Below are 22,404 nucleotides of genomic sequence, written 5' to 3' on the forward strand. Positions count from 1 at the left end.
TTGGGTCCCTTCTTGGCTCCATTTTATGCCTTGTCTGTCTCATGAATTCTTTATTATTCATTCAGGTTTCTCTTTCTGGGTTGATTTCCATTTCTGTATTTTTTTTATTTTTTAGTATCCTTGTCTATGTGCTTCCTGGTCCTTCACTTCCCTATATAATATAATTTGGGAGTATACACTATAGATAAATTTTATTCCCACTTCACTGAGTGAAGTTTTAATCTCACAGAAACATTCTCTTCACAGAAGCTAGCCACAAACCACTTACCTTCTGAGTTACTAGCCAATCAGTGTTGGAGGTTTTGCCTTCATAGGAAGGGTTGCTACCAAATTATGTTACCATACCATATCAACTAATTTTGCTGCTCACTTAGGAAAGTCAACCTTTTAGGTTTTTAAGTGTTCTAACTGTCTACCTATCTCTTGGAGGTTAACCAAAGATCAATGGAAATGGACCCTATGGGTCTTTACTGCATCTAAAAGACTTTTATTACAACATCGATAAGATAAAAGCCTACCTCAGGTCAATCAATGGATTGGCGACATTAGAACTTGGTAGATAAAAAATGACATAAAGATTACTAGTGTATATGGACTTATTTTTATATATTTGGAAATTGTCTGCAGAAATGTACTTGTTGATCTGCCACACCTAATTTTGTCTCTGTGTATTTTATTTTTCCTCTTGTTCTTTTTACTGTTTTTGATGATTTTTAAAACATCTTCCAGGCTTTATTTTCCTGCCGTTTTCTGTTTATTTATGCTGAATTCTCCCATTAAATCTAGGAATGCTCAAATACCTGCTGGTTTAGCTCACATACTGTTCACCAGTTGCCGTCAGTAAGCCAGTTGTTTGATAGACTGGTTGTTTGACAGGCTTCTTAACCATACTGTTTCCTAACAGTGCCGTTCAGCACACTTGGAATTTTGCTCATCTGCATTCTCATACAGCCCAGCTGAGTTCTACCTCCCCACCCCTGGCTATGCTGCTGCTCCATTCAGTGGCCAGTTGTTTAAATAGACAGACAAATTAGTCACAAATCATATAACTCAGTCATACATCAGTGTGGGGTTTTATAAAAATTCCTTTTTAGCAATGTTCATCAAAGTAGTCTTAATGGTATTGATGACTGTATATATGTTTGGAACGGGAGCATTTGCATGAATGCACCTTTTTTTGGGGGGGGGAACTAATGCAATTCTGTTTGGTAGAAATTTGCTTTGTTCAATGCTGAAAAGAAGATAGTCAGTGATCAGCTCACACCTGGTCATCACAGTGTAATTTAGACACTCCAACATACTCAGTCCAAAAACCACAGTATCCCTAATTAAATGTATACCGTTTTAAACAATGTTTTTGTATCAACTGCCTATAAATGGCATAAAACTAAAGAATGAATTAGAAAGACTACCGGTGAACAATGGAAAGGCTCAGTAAACAAAATGAAATGAAAAGGGGCATATTCCTATATCCCCACCCACAAGCAGAACAAAATATAGGTTCAAGACTGATGGGAAATATGCAAAGAGACATACAATAGTAGCTGTGTACAACAGTGGTATTTTGAAAGAAGCTGACAGTGTCAGTAGCTGCAAAGATGAGTAGCTGCCTGTCACAAATGCAACTCTCCCTCATCACAGTACTAACCGCATAGAACTGAGCCATCATGTTGTGAGTCTTCCCAGAAGCCAAAAGGAATACTCAGAGATGCCATAGAGGTTCACAGTATGATGGCTGAGAGTCATGCCTAAGTACTTTATAAAGTGCTACAGGACAGACAGAAGTTACACTTAGCATGCAAGCAGGGACATTCCACTGGTGACATCCCTATGGAAACTATAACGTGAGTCCTGGCCTTGGAGGCCACTTGATTCTTAACAACACAGGGAAGCTACTTTGTGCCTTACATTCATTGTCATTTTTGCTGGAAAATGTCCTTCAGGTCTTTACAGCAGGCGAAGCTCATTTCATTCTGCTTATTTTAATTGTGTGTATGCATGTTTAAAATAACTTCCAGAACCATTCAACAGAATAACGATGTTATATATGTTGACTGAAGTGCTATTGGCTTTGCTTACTCAAATGATTTTCTTTCTTAACATGCAGAAATCTCATGAAGTGATTATTTCTAACATCATTTCAATTGCTATATGATGTCTGATGGGTTGAATAGGTCCACATGATCTGCCTTAGATAGGCATATGTTGGAAATGTTATGTCAAAAAATGCTATGTCAAAAGTGTCAGATTGCTTACACACACACACACATTTGCCACTGATACAATGAAAAGTCCATCCATTTTTGTTTGTTCTACTAGGAATGCCTGGGGATCACATGGAATTGTATCTCATCTGCAGGTGACAGAGATCAGTTCCCCTGGAGAAAATGGTTGCTTTGGAGGATGGAGTCTATCACATTATGCTCCACTGAGATCCTAAATCCCAACCACTTCTGACTCCACCCCAAAAGTCTCCAGATATTTCCCAACCTAGAGCTGGCAGCCCAATGATCCATCCATTTTATACCAAAGGAGCCTGTTTTTGACAATTTGTGTTCAATACACAAGATGTTTCCTTCTGTTGTTGGCCCCAGAACCCATCGTTAGCTTATGCACAGTAGTAAGAAAAGTGTCACTCATGAAAAGTGTTATCTTTTCAGAATGACTCCTTTGGGTTTCCTTCTGGTATACTTACAGTACTGTAGGCCCAAATGTGTATTTTAGCCTGTTCACTGAGACTTATGGATAAATAGACATTCACCAGCAGGTATGGTCATATTAGTTTATATGCAGTAACCAACTACATGTATGAAAGCAGTGCAAATCATAGAAAAGTGGTGTATCAATAAGGCAAATGAATGCTGTACTCAAGGACAACTACTTGGTTTCTGTACCTGTGCTGATTTCCCCCCTCCCCAGATATAGAGAGATTAATATGTCATTCTTAAACAAAACTCTAGTTAGTAAGAGCTAGATGTACAACAATGTGTGTGGACAATTTTAGCTAGCTAGCTGCACTTGAGATTAATTTTCCACATATTATAGATCATATGCAGACCATTTTTTGTCTCTGTTATTGATCTTCCTCGTGATTGGACACAAATCTATTGGGTATTAAAAAATCTAGGCCTAAGCCACAGCTTTGTCTGAACAACATTCTGGGTTTGTGTATTAATGATCATTTTAGAGCTACACAGAGCATTTTTATAAAGTGCAACATTCTCTCCTCCCCATCTTGGAACAGAATGGGGACATTTTGCAGCGCAGTGGGGCACAAGGAGTTTGCATTCCGCAAGCAGAAATCGTTCCATCTGAAAAAATGCTGAGCTGTATCCAAGTCAACATTTCCTCTTTCCTTCTTGATGTGTGGGTCCCAAAGCTCATGCTTTCCCAGAACCAGCAACTTTGGCTAACTTTGACCTTTTCTACCCCTGAGTGTTGCTGCTGTTTCTTGGTGAGTTAAATCCTCAGCTGATGCTCAGGCTTTGTGGCACCCCTTCTGAAAAAAGGGATTGATTTGGAGGATTTTTCCTTAAATTCATATCCAACCCTCTCCATGTTTTTTGTGCTTCCTTTGAGAAGGGGTTTATGCAGCCATGTCAGCATGGCCTTAATCAGCGATGGAACCTCCTTTTTTGTGCATGTGCAGTAACATTCTATCATCACAATATTATTTTAAAAGTCCTGGAGAATAGCATTGTTGTTGCCATTTCAAAGGTCCCCCATTCCTCACTGTCCAGTTTAGAAAACGGTTGGCAATCATCAAACTATATATATCAATATATACATCACTGTTATTCAGTCATCATGAAGCATGCTAAATGTGTCATCATGTACTTTGTCAGTGATGGAACCTCCGGAGGCAGCTAGCTGGTTGACCTTGGGCCCATCACAGTTCTCTCGGAGTTTTGAGACTCCTTTGGGTAGTAAAAAGCAGAGCACAAAAAATAGTTCTTTTCTGCATTTGCAGTAATGTATTGCGGAAAACTGCATAATTGCTGCCATAGTTGCTGCTGCTCCTTAATTGTCAATTAAAGAAATGGACAGCAAAGATTCCCACAAAATCCTAATAAAAACATTATTTTGTTCATGATAATCAAACCAATTCATTAAGTAGTATTCAATAATCATGAAGCACGCTAAAGATGTCATCATGTACTTCATCAGTGACAGAACCCTATTGTGTGTGCATATATGCAGTAACATTGTGAAAAAAGTCAGCATGTGACATGGGGAACAGCATGATTGCTGCCATTTCAAAGGTTCCCTTCTCCTCCTTAGTTGCATACTTAGAAAAAGGCTTGCAATCACCAAGCTGGAGACACCCATCACAGTGTTATGCAATAATTATGAAGTATGTTAAATGTGTTGTCAGGTACAGAACTGCCTTTTTTGCATATGCAGTAATGTTATAAGAGCATAGCATTGTAAAATAACAGGAAACACCCTGGGAGCTATAGGGGAAGAGAAGGAGAGGGAGCATGAAGGAACAACATAAGCACATAACTTCAAAACCTACCCAGCCACAAATAATAGGGGAAAAAAGAAGCTTCATGGATGAGTAGCTGTTTGGAGAAAGTGACATGAAACCCTGCTGCCTGTTTTATCCCAACATTATAATATGGCTATATTATAATGATTTTTTCCTGTGTCATAACAAAATCAACATTATGCTTAAAATTTATGGATTGCTCAGAAGCAATCTGAAGGGGGCAGGAGAATGGGAGGGATGAACATGAGACACTAAAGACACAAAAGGGTGGCAGGAAACAAATGTTAAGTTACATATTCCTCATTGGAAAACTGCAAGTTCAGATTCAAAGGGGGGGGAATGGCAAAAGTGGATTTGGAAAATAGGGGTAACAGAGAACTTCATTTGGATTTACACCTGGAGAGGCAAAAATTGTGCTGAAAGTTTTACAAACTTTGATTATTAAAGAACACTAATGTGGATGTTGGTACTTGTGGGGAAGCCTCCTTTTTATCTCTGATTCATCTTCTTGCTATTTCCCATGATTGAACTCCTTCACTAGTAGTTGCCCATTTTGTAGCACTGGTACTCTTTCCGAATCCTGCTGGTTCTAACTTTGACCCAAGTCTTTGTTGTGCAGCCCTTGGTTCTGTTGAGGGCCTTGATCCCCCCATTCAAAAAGGGGCTCTGATAGTGACAGTAATAAGCTGTCACACATGAATTATTGACATCAACAAATGAGCTGTGCTTACAGAAGAATCCCTTTCCTCTAGCCTTGTTGGGGGTAATATCCGAGGAGCTGCATAGGAGCTTTATATATAAAATTTTGATTTGGGCATCAAAGGTTCATCTACTCACACATCCTTTGTTCCAAGATGGGTGAAATATCATTGGACAAAGTACTTAGCTACACAATCTTCTTTGAAAAGTTCAAAGTGATGTATAGAATAACTATAATATGATTCTGGTCCATTTAAAATACCAATAGGAGTGCAGTGCTCTTGAATGTGAATATGAAAAAAAAACTCTGCTTGTTTCACTTTTAGTCAAGAGTTACTCCTTGGCAAAAGACAGTGAAGGATAGTCTAATTATTCCTTCCTGTAGTCCTTGTTGCTGGGGGAAGACTGTTGTCAGAGCCTTATCTGGAGCAATTTGATAACTGCAAATCATGGATTTTGTGAAAGTTATCTGTTGCAGTCCTATTCTTTAGAGACCCAAACAAATTCGACATCAGGAATCAGATGCCACGGTGGACAGATTGGCTGTATGTTTTTATGCCTTTGTTTATTTGCTAACTCAGCTTCTGTCATTATTGTGGCCAAATCAATGTGCTTCCATAGACACAGGTAAACTGCCAGATGATATATGGGAGTCTTCTGATCATAGAACTTTGACATCATGACTGTTGCCATGGATAAATCAATGAGGTAAGCACAGCTTGGGAAAATAATGATCATAGTTTTAAAAATCCCTGTATAGATAGCTGCAGACAGATGAGCTCAATGCGCTGATGCAAAATGGGAGCAGAAGTTGTATTTCTGGTGGTCAATAGTGTAACAAGCTTGTTTACACCATTGGTAGAAGTGATCCTTAAGAAAAATGCTGTCCTCCCCAAATTACTGGCATCTGCTTGGTGATCCTGTATGCACTGTGGCTCTTTGTACAGAAGGCAGAGAATACAAAGCAAACCTAGCTCCATCTCTGTTATCTAAGAGCAGTAGAAATTTAACATAGGCAGCAAGCCTTCGATAAAATTCTGTAAAACAGATATGACTTTCGACCTGTCAAATGAAGAATAAATAGTTAGGAATTAAAGAACAATTAATCTCCAGAGGTTGTGATCTAATTCACCCGATGGGAGAGGTTGAAGTGTTCCAAGGAATGGTAGAACTATAAGAAATCACAAAAATCTGTAGCAGATTATCCACATTGTGAATAATAGGAAAGAGTCCCATGACTTTATAATATGGGGGAAATATGTTGAATGTACAGAATGCATTGGTAGAACCCACAGCATTGCAAGCTGTGATCATTGGCAGTAGCCTGCCCTGACTCGGGACACCCTCAGTTGTTCTGTGACTAAGAGCACCCCTGGCCTCTAGAGATTAAAATAAGATGATTACGTAGAGGATCATACAAACAAAATATTCAAACAAGATGTTTTGTGCGGGCTTGCTTAAACTCATTGCCAACAGCATTAACTGAAGGCCAGTATCTAAAACTACCATGCCCAGAGAGAACCTGCACTTACTCAGCTAAACACCCTGAATCCATTGAGCATGTCTTCTTTTACTGAGACCAACACAACCTCCAAAGAGAATGACTCTTGATACCATTAATGAGAAGAGATGACTGCCTCATTACTAAGAAGATAACTAGTTATTTTCTTAAAGATCGTCACCCTCAGATGACCAAAATCACTGCTAGATTTCTGTACTTCTCCCTATTCAAACATTACGATACATCTTCTTGACACTCTGAGTCTGAATTTTTTATTTGATTTACTTTTTTATGGTTTAGTTTTTATTGTTTTAACTATACTATTAAAGGTATTGAATTTGAATTTGATTATTGGAACTTTAGTTAGATAAAATAGTTAACAATTGTTGGAACTATTCTGGAGATAAGTGTTCAATCCCTTTATAGATTGTTTTGAAAGTCCCTTTAAATAGAGACTTAATGGGATGTTATTTACCAGGTGACTTCATTTATCTCCATGCCATGGAAAACTTCTGCCCATCTCTATACATTAAGACTTTGTTAAAGGAGACAGGAGACTTTTCACCAGGCCAATGGGCAAGTCTAGCTGTAATAATTTGCTGCAGAGGAAAAATACACTGAATCTACCTTCTAGAAGCTATAGAATTTACCTGTTTAGCTTGTGATACACACAGATGAATGCAGATAATCAACTATGCAAGTCCACCTAGACTCAATAAATCTCCAGTTTTGAATAATCTCTGGCACTGCAAAAAGAAAAAGGAAATTGAAAGAACTGCAGGCTATGATACATGATATAATGAAAAAACAGCATGTTCATTTTTGCCTTTTGCTTAAAACTTTGACTCAGGCTCTCCCCACCCACCCTGGCCTAGTTCTGCTGTGTCTTTAAAACTATTTGTTCCAATTGCTGTTGAATGGGTTTGTCCTTGGAACACACCTGTGCAATAATGAGCTCAACACCAGCCATCCCTGGGATGGACCTTTGAAAATAAGAAGTTCTCTCCAGCTTTTGCCAATTAAAAACAGCTTTGCTAAGCCATCAGAGCTTGATCTTTTTGTTGTAGGAGATCAAATAATGCCAGTTTAGTAACACCTGAACATTGGTTCCAGATTGGACATGGAAAATGACCTAACATCTGGTTACTAATGCTTTAATAGGCCTTCATATAAATTAATATGATAATTTAATTGGTTCTTATAAGTAGGCCCCATGTGGATTATTGGCCATAAAACATGTTCTATTGCTTATGTTCTTCTGTCTTTCCTTTGGGGGGTCTGACCATTCTGAGCTTTTGTCAAGTTTGACCATCCTGAATGCCACATACTTTATCGGTCAGGCTTCTTGTGCTCTTGGACTTTACTTATGCTCTATGGACTATTAACCTTTGATTGAGTATCAAGTTAGTTACACTAAATAGGAAGTGTTACAACAAATACCCACCCACTGCCATCTTGGTTACAGCTACCTGAGCTTTGGTTTTGGGGTATCTCTTCCCTAGACTGGGTGGAGGCACTCTGCTTTGCTTTTCTCCCAGATAGACTTTGAGGTTGCCCCTGGACCCCTTAGCTCTTGAGTCAGAATCAGGAGTGGTGGCAGTCAACCAGAGGGAGTTTAGGAGTTTCCTGGCTACTTATTTTGTAACTCTTGAACCCTTGACATTAGCACCCAGGAAACTGGGGTATTGTTCTCCCTAGGGTCCTACACATGACTATTGTGCTACATTCAGCTCAGTGGTTGACAAGGTAAGTAGGCACAGCCTAGGTACTTTGAACCCAAAAGGCAATCCTATACGGTATGAGTAGAGTTTATATCAAGGAGATGGATTCCCATACTGCTATCTTACAAATTGTTACTGAAATAAATTTCCCAGATAATCAAATAATTGTGAGTTTATAGATGGAAGGAGTGTATGTCTCCCCTCCCAACTGGTCTGAGATTCCAGAGTTGCTCTCTCACATTCTACTGGATCGGAAACTGTTATGAAATCTTGAATCTGCAATTGGTCTTGATTAATTGTATTTAAAAAATGTAAAAGAAGTATGTTAACCCCTACTGGCTCAAATTTCAGGACTCATAAATCATCAAAAAAGTGCACCTGTTCATGAAATCTTTGAGATAATTTTTTTACATTATCTTGGGATCATAGACTCTCTCTGTGTATGTGAAAGACCACATCCAATGCTGCGTAAGAGTTCTAGGCCAGTAAGCCCTGAATTCAAATTCCTGAACCCCAGTAAGTGACCCTGACCCTAATTTAGTGACCCTAAACTGATTTAGAAATTTCTTTGCATGATCAAATTTCTGTACAAGCTCCTAGGATGAATGTCTGGATAATTATGTGAGAAGGAAATGTTTTATGGCAGAGATGTTGTATTCTTAGCAGAATTTTCACAGTCCACCTAACCCTCCCCCATAATAACAACACGAAGCTGGTGGGCAATACCTAGGCAAGTTGAGACTATTATGATTTCACACTGATGGCCCAGTATGTACTGGATTTTATATCTTATCCCTGCCAAACTCAAACCAACAATGCTGTCTTCTAGCATCGTAATGGTACTACAGCATTTCAGAAAGTAGGCTCTGTTATGGAAGGCAAGTCAACTGGATCCTGCTGCAAAAGTCCTTTCAGTTTTAGATATCTGGTGATGTGCGATGCTTCACCAACAACTTAGATGATATGGTGTATTTGCCTTTTAACAGCATCCTGAACATAGACGATTTTACCACCCATCTATGAACAGCTGTTCACCATCCTTTGCAGCCTGTATGGAATTTTTCAGACAGAAAAGGGAAAGAGTGAAGCGTTTATATGTGAAAAAAGTGATTTCCAGCAATCAGCAGGGGATACAAAGGTAGGTGTGAAATGGCTTTGTTTTCTCACTTCTGGAAATAGATCCCACGTTCAGTAGGCAGCATACCAGACTACCCAGATTTCCCTCATTCTGTTCTGGTTTTGTTCATGATTTTTCTCCAGTAGAGACCAAAACTTCATAAATGTGATCTCCATCTCTGATCCAGCATGTCTTACCTAATATACTTGACTTTCTTTGGCGGGTAGGTGGGATTTGTCTCATTCTGTCATCTGTTGTGTTCTTGGCTTGCCAGCCTGAAGGAAAGAATGCAAGCAACACATTTGCCTGTCTTCTCTGCTGGCTTGTTTCCATGCCTGTCACGGGTAAAGAAAGATATACCACCTGGTGGCCATTCCCTCTCCCAGCAGATTTGTCACATTTTTTGCTCACTGCAGTTGGCCTGCCATGCCAGATGGCAGCGGAGAATGCAGTGTGACTAGCCTGTGCTAAGGAGAGAGTGCGGAAGGTCTAGCCAGTTTGAGAAGCTCTAGTCTCTGCCTCCATACCCTTTCAGTTGTTCACCCCCCCCCCACACACACACACACACAGACATACAAGTGGATATGAGCAAAGTGTTGCTATAAAGGTTGCTAGAGAAAGAGCCAACTGTATTGCAACATTGGAGTTCTATAAACAGAATTTCTGCTATGTATTTATAATATAACTAGTAAAAAAGCCCATTGTATCCGAAATACAATGGGCGCTAGCAGGCTGGGGCAGAGTAAAAGGTGGCTTACCAGTGAGCGGGCGGGCTCGCTCGCGGCATCTTCTGGCTGGCGGCCATTTTCTTGATGGAGGCGGCGTGTAGTCCGATGCCGGGGGCTCCCTTGTGCTGCGGCTTGATGCGGCGAGAGGCGCTTCGCATCAAGCCGCCAGGCAGGGAGCCCCCGGCAGCCGCGCAGGGCCCTTAGCTCTTCCGGGAGCTCATTCCACCAGGTTGCAGCCAGGACCGAAAAGGCCCTTGCCCAGGTTGAGGCCAGGCGAGCATCCCGAGAGCCCTGGACTACCAGTAAGTTCATATCCACAGAGCGATGAGCCCTGCGGGGGGCATAAGCAATCAGTTGGTCCCACAGGTAAACAGGACCCAGACTGCGTCTGGCCTTAAAGGTCAAGACTAAAACCTTGAACTTGATCCGGAAGCAGACTGGTAATCAGTACAGATGTCGAAGCGCTGGCTGAATATGGGCCCTCCATGATGTACCAGTGAGGACCCTAGCAGCCACATTTTGTACCAGCTGCAACTTCCGGGTCAAGGACCAGGGCAGGCCTGCATAGAGCAAGTTACAGTAGTCTAGTCTGGAAGTGACCGTTGCATGGATCACTGTGGCCAAGTTGTCTGAGGACAGGTAGGGCATTTCCTAGCTTGGCGAAGATGGGAAAATGCCGTCCAGGCAACTTTAGTGACCTGAGCCTCCATAGAAAGAGAGGCATCAAAGGTCAGTCCCAAATTCCTGGCAACTGGTGCAGATTTTTTATTTGTTTGTAGGGTGGTACCTGCAGAAGGTCTTGCTCGGGCTATTCAAACTGCAGGCATGTTTTTTGTTCCAGTTTGTGCTGCTGGATATACTGTGAAAAGAATGCAAACAACCTGCAGATTTTTATACTTTTGTCTGTCAGCACTTCCCAGCAACCTCTGGCAGCAACAAACGAAACAAAACCACCTTCCCTGAATTTTCCACTGAACAAATCTATTTGAATTCCATATAGCTAATTTGAACCAAATCAAATTTAAAGTTCTCAGACCAGTTTAAAATGTTTCTGTTTTCTCTATTTTCTTCCTTTGTCATGCAAATACCTTTCAGAACAGCTCCCTGTAAGTGCTTATCTGAATAGCTGGGCTGATGACAAATTAAAGGGATAGAAAGTATAATGCTAATAAAATGGTCATGCCCATGCCAGATAGCAGAGATGCAAAGGAAAAAAAATAAAAAGGGCTAGTTGTAAGGGGTGTCTTACACTTGCCACAGGAACATAGCTGTGAAATTGCTTCCCATGGCAAAGTACTTTGCTCTAGGCATAATACATTGTATTCCTAATTTCAAATATCTTCAGAACAGCTATTAATTTTTCAAAAAACTTATTAATATATCTAATTCAGAACAATGGCTCCAGAATGTGGATCAAGAAATAAATTCCTACCAAAATTTCACAATACTATGCTGAGAGCTATCAATGGTAATTTTGAGAGATTGCTTAAGAGGCATATTACAGAAGCAATATTATAGAGGCTTCTATGCTTTGATTATCTTCAGTCAAAGGTGGTGGCAATGGGATTAAAAAATAAAAAAATATTACAGGGAAGGAAACATGAAAAGAGGAGATAGAACTGAAGGGGAGAGAATAGAGAAAGTTATCTGGGTTATCCCCCCCCCTCTCGGAAAAAACTCCCCAAGCACCGGGGAAGGCGATCTGCGGCTCGCTGGGGAGCTTTTTTCCTCCCCCTCCGATCTGAGGAAAAGCTCACCAGGCCCCAGGGAAGGCGATCGGGCGGCCTGACGCGTTGGAGGTGCTAGGAACAACTGCGAGCCGTGCTGCACGCGGCTCGCAGTTGCATGGGGCTGGGAATCGGAGGGACCAATCGGCAGGTGCTTCGCACCTGCCGATTGGTCCCTCCGATTGTCTGTGCAGAGGAAGGGTCCAATCTGGACCCTTCCTCATCCCAGACACATCCCGCCTCAGAACGTCTTAGAGCTTTATTTAGTCCGTGGCGCCTGTGGCGCCACGGGCGGTGTTAAGATGTGACTCCAAAAAATAGGGTTGGGATGATAAGTACTGTGATGGTGGGGTGATAAGGCCTGTGGAATGCAGGGTAGGACACTGTGTGTTTGATGCTTTTTCATCAGGGCAGAGTCTGCACTTACTTTGTTTATTCCATTGTCTATCCTTTTGAATTCAGATCGCTTTGAACTCGGGTCTTCCTCTCCCCCCTCCCCATTGAAACAGGAAAGTCTTCTGCACGTGGTTAGGGTAGTTCAGAAGGTGGTGGGAGCCAAGCCTCTTTCTTTCTTTTCTTGAAGGCTGGGGAGAGAGAAGCCAAGCAGGGAGCCTCTTTCTTTTCTTGGAGGGGGGGGGGAGATGATCAAAAAAGGCAGAGAAGGGAGAAAAAATCCAGGACCGACAGAAGTTGAGAGAAATTAGGGATTTCTCCTGTAAGGCAAGTTTGTCACATGACCACCTGTGGCCAGTCATGGGTCTTCTACCATGAAGGAGAGCCCAGATTTTTTAAAAAAAACTTTAAATATTGAGCATTAAAAGCACTCTAAGATATCGCACAATAAAGGTAGGGTCACTCCAGATCAATCCTTCTTGCTGCAGAAGGAAATTTTAAATCACCCCAAATACAAATGGAAATCGCATTCTGTGTAGAGGGCAGGGACTGAATCGATCTGGGGTTGGAATAAAACCTCCGTGCAGTTTACACCCAGCTCACATTTCACACCCTCCTTCCAAGTTCTGTTATGGCCCAGTAGGGGGAAATATGAGCACATCTGTTCCACATAATATATTTTTGGTAAGGGCTTGGAGGAGGAGCGTGTCTTATGGCTTAAGTGCCACTCAGCGCTTAATACCCACTCAAAGTAATTGTCCCACCTCTGAGTGCCTCCCCCAACCAGCTTGCCTGTCTATCCAGTGGCCAGCCAATCACCTTCCATCCCCTACCCCTGACCACGCCATCCTCCTTCCACTTCCCTCTGAGGTTTGGAGGCTGCAGATCCCTGCCGTGTGAGAGCTGCCCCTGCCAGTGAGTTCCATACAGCTGCCTGCAGCCTTTCCAGGTCCTAGGGGGAGGGGAAGCCATCCACAGAGTTCTTCCAACCCACCCCCCAATCTAGCACCCGTTGTATTCCTGAATGCAACAGCCTTGGCCACTAGTTATAGATAAAAACTTTCCTTGATGGTGTCCTATACAAGTATTAACCAGGACTGGCACTAGGGTTGTGTGCGGCAGCATCTGACCCGGTCGTTCCAGGCCAATGCAGCCAGCACCGTGCCATGGGGGGGAGGGGAGGCACGGGCACCGTTGCGTGTGTGCCGAGTTACTAGCTGTGTCAGCCTGGAACGGCCAATTCAGACACTGCCGTGCACAACCCTAGCTGGCACTGCTTAGCTTCTGAGATCTGACAAGATCAGGGTAGCCTGAGTTATCTGAATCAGGGCTAGATAAAAGCAGCAGGGGATTATTTTAGAAGGATAAAGCTGTAAGGGAAAGAGATCTCCCATCTCCTCCAGTTCCATGTTCCCAATCTAAATGAGTCCCAAAAGCTTTTTAGGAACAAATGTCAGTTCTAGTCATAGGACTCCAGCATTATGTGTACTTTGGCCCACAGGCAATGCTTTTGAAAAGTTTTGACAAATGCCTTTCCCCCCGCTTCTGGTGTACAGAACTATTTATTTTCCGACTGTGTTACCTCTGGCCAAGCAAGTTTTACAGGGCTTTGAAGATGTTTATAAGAGACCCAGATGGGACAAGGACTGTATCATGAAAAGCTATCCCCTCCCTTCAAACTTCCTTAATCTACAGAAAACACTGCCCATATCAATATGTGAATTTGCTCATCAGATGTGCAGAGCACAGGCTAGCTGTTCTAGAAGAACTCTTTAGTGCCCTGGGTCACCACATTTCTGGTGACCCAGTTTCCCTCAAGACACGGGAATGCTGACATCTGAGGATCACCTCTTGTGTTTTCAAAGGAGCAGGAAGTAAATGTTTTTGACAAGAACATTGTGCAGGTTATGGATATTGAGGGCTTTGTTGCCTTGAGAGCTTGAGTGCAGCCATCAGCCTTTAAACAACATGACAACGCTAGTTCTTCTCACTGGTACCAGATGAAACTTTCACAGTGGAAATAAACAAGTGCCATTTAATAATCTTGGGGAAAGTCTGCCTGTATCCGTGGCATCAGCTCTTTCTTTCATTTGACAGAGCAGCCTGATCAACCTTGACATATTTGCCACTATCCCTACTATGAGCATTTTCATTTTTGTCATCTGTAATGTCTCCAGAAGAGTTCCCTCCCACCTCCCGCAATGGTACTATAATGAAAAGTTTTGAGTTTTGGTTCCATGCAAGGGAAACTGTCAAGTCAAGGGAAACCAGCACAAGCACACATACACATACACAGAAATTTTACAAGCACTTCTTCAACCCTGAGTTCAGCTCTAGTGCCTTGGCTGGTAGATCATGCGATAAGTCTGAGGTCAGATTAACCCTCTGCACAAGACCTGGGTCTGGAGAATGTGCACATTCCTTCAGCGCAACTCTTTCACAGTTTGATGACATGTCTTTTGCTACTGTCATCACACAATGGAATTCAGTTGTGGTAGCAGTCTCTTCTCTATCCTCTCAACCAATGGCTACACAGGGTTTTGTTCCTGGCAACAATGGCAGGGGCAGAGGTTATAAGGTAGACAGAAAATATGGAAATATGAGAAGACTGTAACTAGGAAGCATTCCATATATGGTGACATAAATATGATCAAGGATTTGAATAGATGAGAGGCTGAGAGTTCTGTGTTTGTTTGCAACTTCCTGTCATCATCACCATCACCGTCACCATCCAGAGAGCAATTACAATTCAGGGTGATCCCTAGCCCCAACCTGGAGGTTGGATACCCTAATTCCCCTGGAGGAAATGACTGTTTAGGAGGGTGAAGTTTATGGCATTATGCCCCTCTAGTGTCCCTTTCCTCCTTAAATCCTTCTTCCCATGCTCCCCTACCCCTGCCAACCTCTATGAATTTCCTAACCTGGAGTTGGCAACCTTTCCCTGCTCCTCTGCCTTCAGCTTCCCCCACGTTCCCAGCAGCCTCTACCTAGGAAAACTGGTCCAGTTTCATGGTGCCAGTCATTGGTGGCACCTCAATTTCCTTTTATCCTCCCACATTTTTTCCTCTTTCTGCAATCCTGGTAACCTCCATACTTGCTTCCATTTCCCTGCTTATTTTCTCCTTCTTAGACATTCACTGACCTACCTTTTATTGGCCTCCCATCTTCAGCTATATTGATTCTTTACTTCATTTATACCCTGCCTTTCTCCACAGTAGAGACAAAAGCAGCTTACATGATTCTCTGCTTTTCCTTTTTAGCTTCACAACAATCCTGTGTGGTAGGCTAGACTGAAAGTATGTGACTGGCCCCAAATCACTCAGCAAAATGGGGATTTGAACCTGGGTCCCGTAGAAGACAAAGCAGCAGTCATGCAACTTGTTTGCTGTCAAGCCATTGGTTCTGAGGCCTAAGGTTGCCAGTCTCCAAGTAGTTCCTGGAAATCTCCCAGAATTACCAGTGAACTCCAGACAATGGTCATCAATCCCCCTGGAGAAAATGTCATTCTTTGTGGCATTATATCAGCTCAAGCCTCTCCCATCCCCAAGATTTGCCCTCCTCAGAATCCAGCACAAAAAATCCAGGAATTTCTCAACCTGGAGCTGGTAACCCTAGGCCTGATCTCAACAAGTCTTCCCTAAAAGGCCAAAAGAGGGCCCTCCTAACTCCTCTGAGTTCAGACCATGGAACTCCCAGAATTTTGACCCTGGCAGTTGACTCAGGGCCTGCGTAATCCCCTATTTCATAGCCATTTTACCCTGGATTCTGACATTGCCTGAAATCTGGGTACAGCAGGACAATGCCAGAATGATATCCCTTCTTCTGACAAGAGTGGGTTCTGCTGGGATGCTACTGACAACTCTGATAGTAAAAGGAAACCATATAGAGGGTAGTAAATCTTATGAACTGTCTGTGGGTCTGACCCTATAAAAAATCACATGGCTTTAATAAAAACACTATCAGCACAGGTAAATGGCCTCAGAAGGCTTCAGGATATGAAACAGCCTCTTCACAGCCAGCTGCAACTGGCATTCATGTGACACACATAAATTTTACCTGGCACTGCTGTTGGGTTGTTCCTAATCTCTGCATTTAACAGTTCCAATTTCTATTGCCAAAAATCCAAATTCTGTGATGAGAGTATACTCCACAAATCAAGCTAAAACAAAGGGCACTGAGAGAAGTGACGGACATCTGGACAACCCTCTCCCTACCTGAATGCTACATTGGAATGATCTGGCATTTGTAGGCTTTTCTGGAGAATGCTGGGGGGGGGGTAATTTTCTTTTGAGTTCTGACATGTTTTCTTTTTTTCTCATTTGCATGTGCAGTTTAACCTGCTGCTTAGGATATACGCTGGGGAGAGAGAAGCTAGGTACCCAGGCAACTATGCAATGGTCAGAGACTTTTGGTGAATAATGTGAACCCTGTGCTTTCCACTCTGATTTGCTAATGCAAATGTTTGTGCTTACTTAATGACAAGAATGGAGCAGTAATTGGTGAAATAACAGCAGCTCTAAGGAGGACCCTTGGATGGGTTGGAGCTTGTATTGGTAAGAAAATGGTACCTTCCATCTTCTTCTTTGAGTCCTACAAGACAGGCTGTACTAGTTTGATTTGGAAGTTACTTCAGTCCTGTGGGTGCTTGTATTCATGTGGAGCACCTGCATTATGGTGTGCCTTCTCTAGTTTACAATTAATCTCCCAAATGGAATCTGACCCTGATTAAGATCAGGAGTTCTGCTCAGGGCAAAGATGTGTTTGGGGAGAGTCATATATTTCTCTTCTTACAAAATGAAAAATATTCTGCAAGTTTATCACAATGACAAACATCTGCGCCACTTGCAAACTGGAAAAAGCCATATCTCTGGCTGTTATAATTGCAAGTATTCTCTAACCTTACTTTACCAGGTAAAATATTAATTCAATATTAGCACTGCAGGCTTTGTGTGGTGGCAAGCATCTTCACCCATTCCCTAGCACAAGGTGTTAGGGGCCCTTGTCATTCTGAATATCATGGCATTGGGAAGTTTATATGATTTGTTCCCATATGATGTTTGGGTTTGTTTGGGTTTGACCTGAGTAGTGTGGGGCTGTTTCGTGCCTGTATGTCAGTTTAAATAGGCACTTAAAATACTGTAAAATGTCCTAAATGATGGGAATTGTTGTCAGTGCTGTGCAACAAGAGTATCAAATAATTCCTCAGTCTTCAGAGCATCACAGGGTTGTTTGAATGCCAAAGAAAAACCAAATTGTTATGTTTTCCCACTGAAGGCATATGTTAACAGTAAAATTTATCCCAAAACCAAATGTAGATGTGTGTTGACTAAGGAAAGTATGGTTTCAAGTGTATTGTAGAAAGATTAAATTTGTGAGACTTAAAAAACGTATAAAGATGTTTTCATATTTAATTAAAATGCCTGTGTGACTGCTTTAAAGTATTGGCAGTTAGAAAGACCTTTAAGTTTTGGATTATAGTTGTTATATTTATAACTTTTAATGGGTATGCCAAATTAAGGGGAAGAGGGTTCCATATGCTAAGTTTTAGCAATTTTTTTACGGTCATATGTGTTTTTCTAGATGGTACAAAACCAACTGCAATTTATTTAAAGCAAAAAATAAATAAATAACATACAATGTTCTTACTAGACTGCATAATGTAGCAGCTGACATCAAGAACTGTGTCTTATATTTGTATCAATGGCCAGAACCACTATGATGGCAAGAAACTATTTTTACTACTTAACAGCAAAAAACTAGCAATTCAGTTAGCAGTTCAAAACTGTACTTTCTTATGTCCATGGAAAACATTATCTTTTTTTTCCTAGATGATGGTTACAGTCTACTAAAAGAATGATGGCATGCTTTGACCAATAAACTTGAATAGCCACTGGTTTCATTTCATTATTTCACATAGGGACACAGGGAAAGATAGATATGTCTTTTAATAATCAACAAAAAAACATCTTGTACTTTTGCATAGAGATAGACATGAACTAGCTCACAAACAAAAATTCATGATAATTTTGGCTGGTTCATGCATCATGAAGTCAAATTTGTAGAAGAGTAGACTGACATGAACTTTCCATGAATTTTTATGTTGTTCATGAAGGTTAATGGAAATTTGTAAGCAGGTATATTCCCAGACATATTGTTTCTGCTCAATCCAAATATTACAAAACTTCAAGCAATAACTTGGAGGACATTTAGAGGAGCAACTGTGAGAGGTCCCCAGCAACTTTGATGTCTCTAGTTTACAAAGGATCTTTTCTGTACACTCATTTTGACAGGTACAGGTTCAAGAGGTTCAGGAGTATATATAATGGATCCTGTATGAACTAGAAACTCCAAACTTGCACCAGGCATCCCCTGAATTCTTCTCTACATGCCATCCAAGTTTGATGCCTCTAGCCTGCACAAGATCCATTGTATACACTCCAGAACCCACTGAACCTGTGCTTGCCACACTGACTGTCAAATGGATATATTGGGATATATTATCGCCCATCTGATCAAATCCTTGAGGCTGATCTTGAAATGGAGAAGGAGATAAGGGAGGTGACTAAAACACATACTGTTATTATACTAGGAGACTTCAACTACCCTACATTGACTGAGTAAATGTGTCCTTGAAGCCCCGCAACTTCCCAAGCTTCCTGGAGAGCTGCGGCCCCTGCAAGATCTTCCATCATTCCGCAGGGCCTGCAAGACAGAGCTCTTCCACCAGGTTTACGGTTGAGGCCGAGGCTAACATCTATGCCCCCCCCCCCGGGGACCTGGGACTCGGGACCTGGGATTGAGATTGGGGATTAGTACCATCAGTATCCCCTCTCCACCTGCTTGTAGTAGGAGGGGGAGGTTGATTAGCCTATCTTGCCAGGTTAGCTTGCTAACCGATAATGTTATATTGTAATTGTTGTTGAGGGATTTTAATGGATTTTATTGGGGGTTTTAAAATGTTGAACCCGCCACAAGCCGTAAGGGAGTGGCGGGCAATAAATCAAAAGATAATAATAATAATAATAATAATAATAATAATAATAATAATAATAATAATGTATGCACAGGGAACAAAATCCCCTGGTGCATATGCCCCCCCCAGAGTTGTGCCTGCACACACACAACTCCAGAGCAGGAAAGGTCTGCTGTTCCTCATAATGGTGGTGGTGATGAAAGGGAGGCTTAGGGCATGGGGGTTCTCCACAAGGCGGTGGGATAGTGGCATGCTGCTATCCCACCATCATAGGGATGTAGAAATGTGTTTGCCTCCACAGTGCTGCAGAACTGAATGGGGCATTGTGTGTCTTTACAGGAACACCATAGGTGTGCACAGGCCTGCCCCAGCCAGGCCCCTGCTGGTTGCTATGGCAAGACAGGGAACATGGAAGAATCCATGTTCCCTTGCCATGGGCCATCAGAGACCCTGAAGAAGAAGAAGAAGAAGAAGAAGAAGAAGAAGAAGAAGAAGAAGAAGAAGAAGAGAAGAAGAAGAAGAAGAAGAAGAAGAAGAGAAGAGAAGAAGAAGAAGAAGAAAGAAGAAGAAGAAGAAGAAGAAGAAGAAGAAGAAGAAGAAGAAGAAGAAGAAGAAGAAGAAGAAGAAGAAGAAGAAGAAGAAGAAGAAGAAGAAGAAGAAGAAGAAGAAGAAGAAGAAGAAGAAGAAGAAGAAGAAGAAGAAGAAGAAGAAGAAGAAGAAGAAGAAGAAGAAGAAGAAGAAGAAGAAGAAGAAGAAGAAGAAGAAGAAGAAGAGAAGAAGAGTTGGTTCTTATATGCCGCTTTTCCCTACCCGAAGGAGGCTCAAAGCGGCTTACAGTCGCCTTCCCATTCCTCTCCCCACAACAGACAACCTATGGGGTGGGTGAGGCTGAGAGAGCTCTGATATCACTGCTCGGTCAAAACAGTTTTATCAGTGCCGTGGCGAGCCCAAGGTCACCCAGCTGGTTGCATGTGGGGGAGCGCAGAATCGAACCCGGCATGCCAGATTAGAAGTCCGCACTCCTAACCACTACACCAAACTGGCTCTAAAGGAAGACAGGGCAGGGAGGAGGCCAGGATGGTGACAATGTCATGTGTACACAGGGATTAGCCTCACTGCCCTACTGCTGCCAGCCTAGACTTTCCATCCTGTGCATAACTGGTCATAGAGAAACAAAGCCTGCCGAGATAAGATAAAAAGGGTAGTCCTGCCTCACCACCTTTTTAGAGGTCTTTGAAAAAGTGAACAAGCATGACAACAATGTTGACCAGGTAGACATCATGAACATAGACTTAAAATGATTTTGATAATTTACCTCAACAAAGACTCCTGTGGAAATTTAGTAGTAATGGGATAAGAGAGGTTCTCTTATTTATGGACAGTTTTCATAATGAAGGGAAGTAAGCAGTGGAGTCCGAGAAGAACTGGCATTGGAGCCAGGACTATTTAATTGATACATAAATGATCTAGATCTAGGGGTGAGTAGTGGCCAAATTTCCAGATGATATGAAATTATTCAAGATGGTGAAAAAGCAAGGATGACTGTAAATAGCTCCACAAATATCTCCACAAATTGGGTGATTGGGTGATAATGTGGCAAATGAAGTTCAATGTTGCTAAATCCTCATTGGGACAAAAAAAATCCCAACTTCAAGTATAGGTTTATTTTGGACTTGCTGAGACTGAGAAGGGGAAAAGATCTTGGGGTCATAGTGGATAGCCCAATGAATGTTCCAACTAGGCATTTGCACACACAAAAAATCATATCATTTCAGGGAGGGTTTTTTTAAGCAGCAGGTGGCGCATTTGTCATTATTAGCTGGTCAGTGCACTGCTCTCCCCCCCTCCCCCCCTGCCTTCTCAGGCACTGCCTGAGAAAGAGGGGATATTTAAACAACTGAAGCAAGCCAAATCACTGGATTGTGATTCTGCCACTTCTGATTCAGACCACTTAAAATGCAGGGGATGGGCAGATTGGCTTGGATAGGTCAAAAAATACACAAATCAGCATTGATTCAGGTATTTTCCAGCTTATCCAAGTCAAATTGCCCATCCCTAGTTGCAACCAAGCATGCTGCAACAGTGAAAAAGGCAAACTCTATGTTACTGATTATTAGAAAAGGCCAATAAAATGGCCAATATTATAATGCTCCAGTACAGATCTATGTGACAGTCTCATTTGAAATACTATGTACAGTTCTGTTCACCGTATCTGAAAAAGGACACCACACAGCTGGAAAAAGTACAGAAAAGGGCAACCAAGATGATTAAGGGGTTAGAGCACCTTCACTATGGGGAAGGGTTGAAGAGCCTTAGACTTTTCAGCTTAGGAGACAATTAAGCAGAGACATGACAGAGGTTAGACATGGGTACAGATTGGTACAGATTTCATTTATTCAAAACTAACATGGATATTCTTAGGGACAAGTGAATCCATAGACCTAATGTTTGGCTCTGGTGACCTAACTATTTGCCTTCTTCCATATTATGAACCACCTAGACTCCTAAGAGCCAATTTATCCATGGAACAAAATCAGCATAGCAGCTTGATGTGGCTACCAACTGCAGTTTATGGCTAGAGGCCATGCTCAGGCAAACACAAGGTTACCACCTAATTTAGAATGAAGCCTCGCCAAGGAACGTGTCCTCTAGACATTTTATTCTGACAGAAATTAGTAGGAACAACACATGAATCATCACTACAGAAAACTCATTCTTGTAGCACAAATAATAACAAGGAAAGTGGGAAATTAAAACAAACGGAATCCTTGTTGCAATTATTGGAATTTAATGGAATAGTCCCCATTGGATTCCCTACATTTTCTAGCAAGTCAGGCATAATAATCAAAGGCAAACACGGTTGTAATTTCTAGTGGAACTGGCATGCAATGGTACTTTCAAAAAAATGACTGATCTGGTTTCTAACCAGGAATTAATCCTGTCAAGGCCCTGCGGGCAAAAAAGGGAAGAGAATGGATTACAGAATATTGGTGAATGATAGCTCATCAAAATACATATGCATGAGAACAGAATCAATAGAGAAACAGACATGT

Source organism: Paroedura picta, chromosome 2 (genome assembly GCF_049243985.1).
Source record: "Paroedura picta isolate Pp20150507F chromosome 2, Ppicta_v3.0, whole genome shotgun sequence".
NCBI classification, from domain to species: Eukaryota; Metazoa; Chordata; class Lepidosauria; order Squamata; family Gekkonidae; genus Paroedura; species Paroedura picta.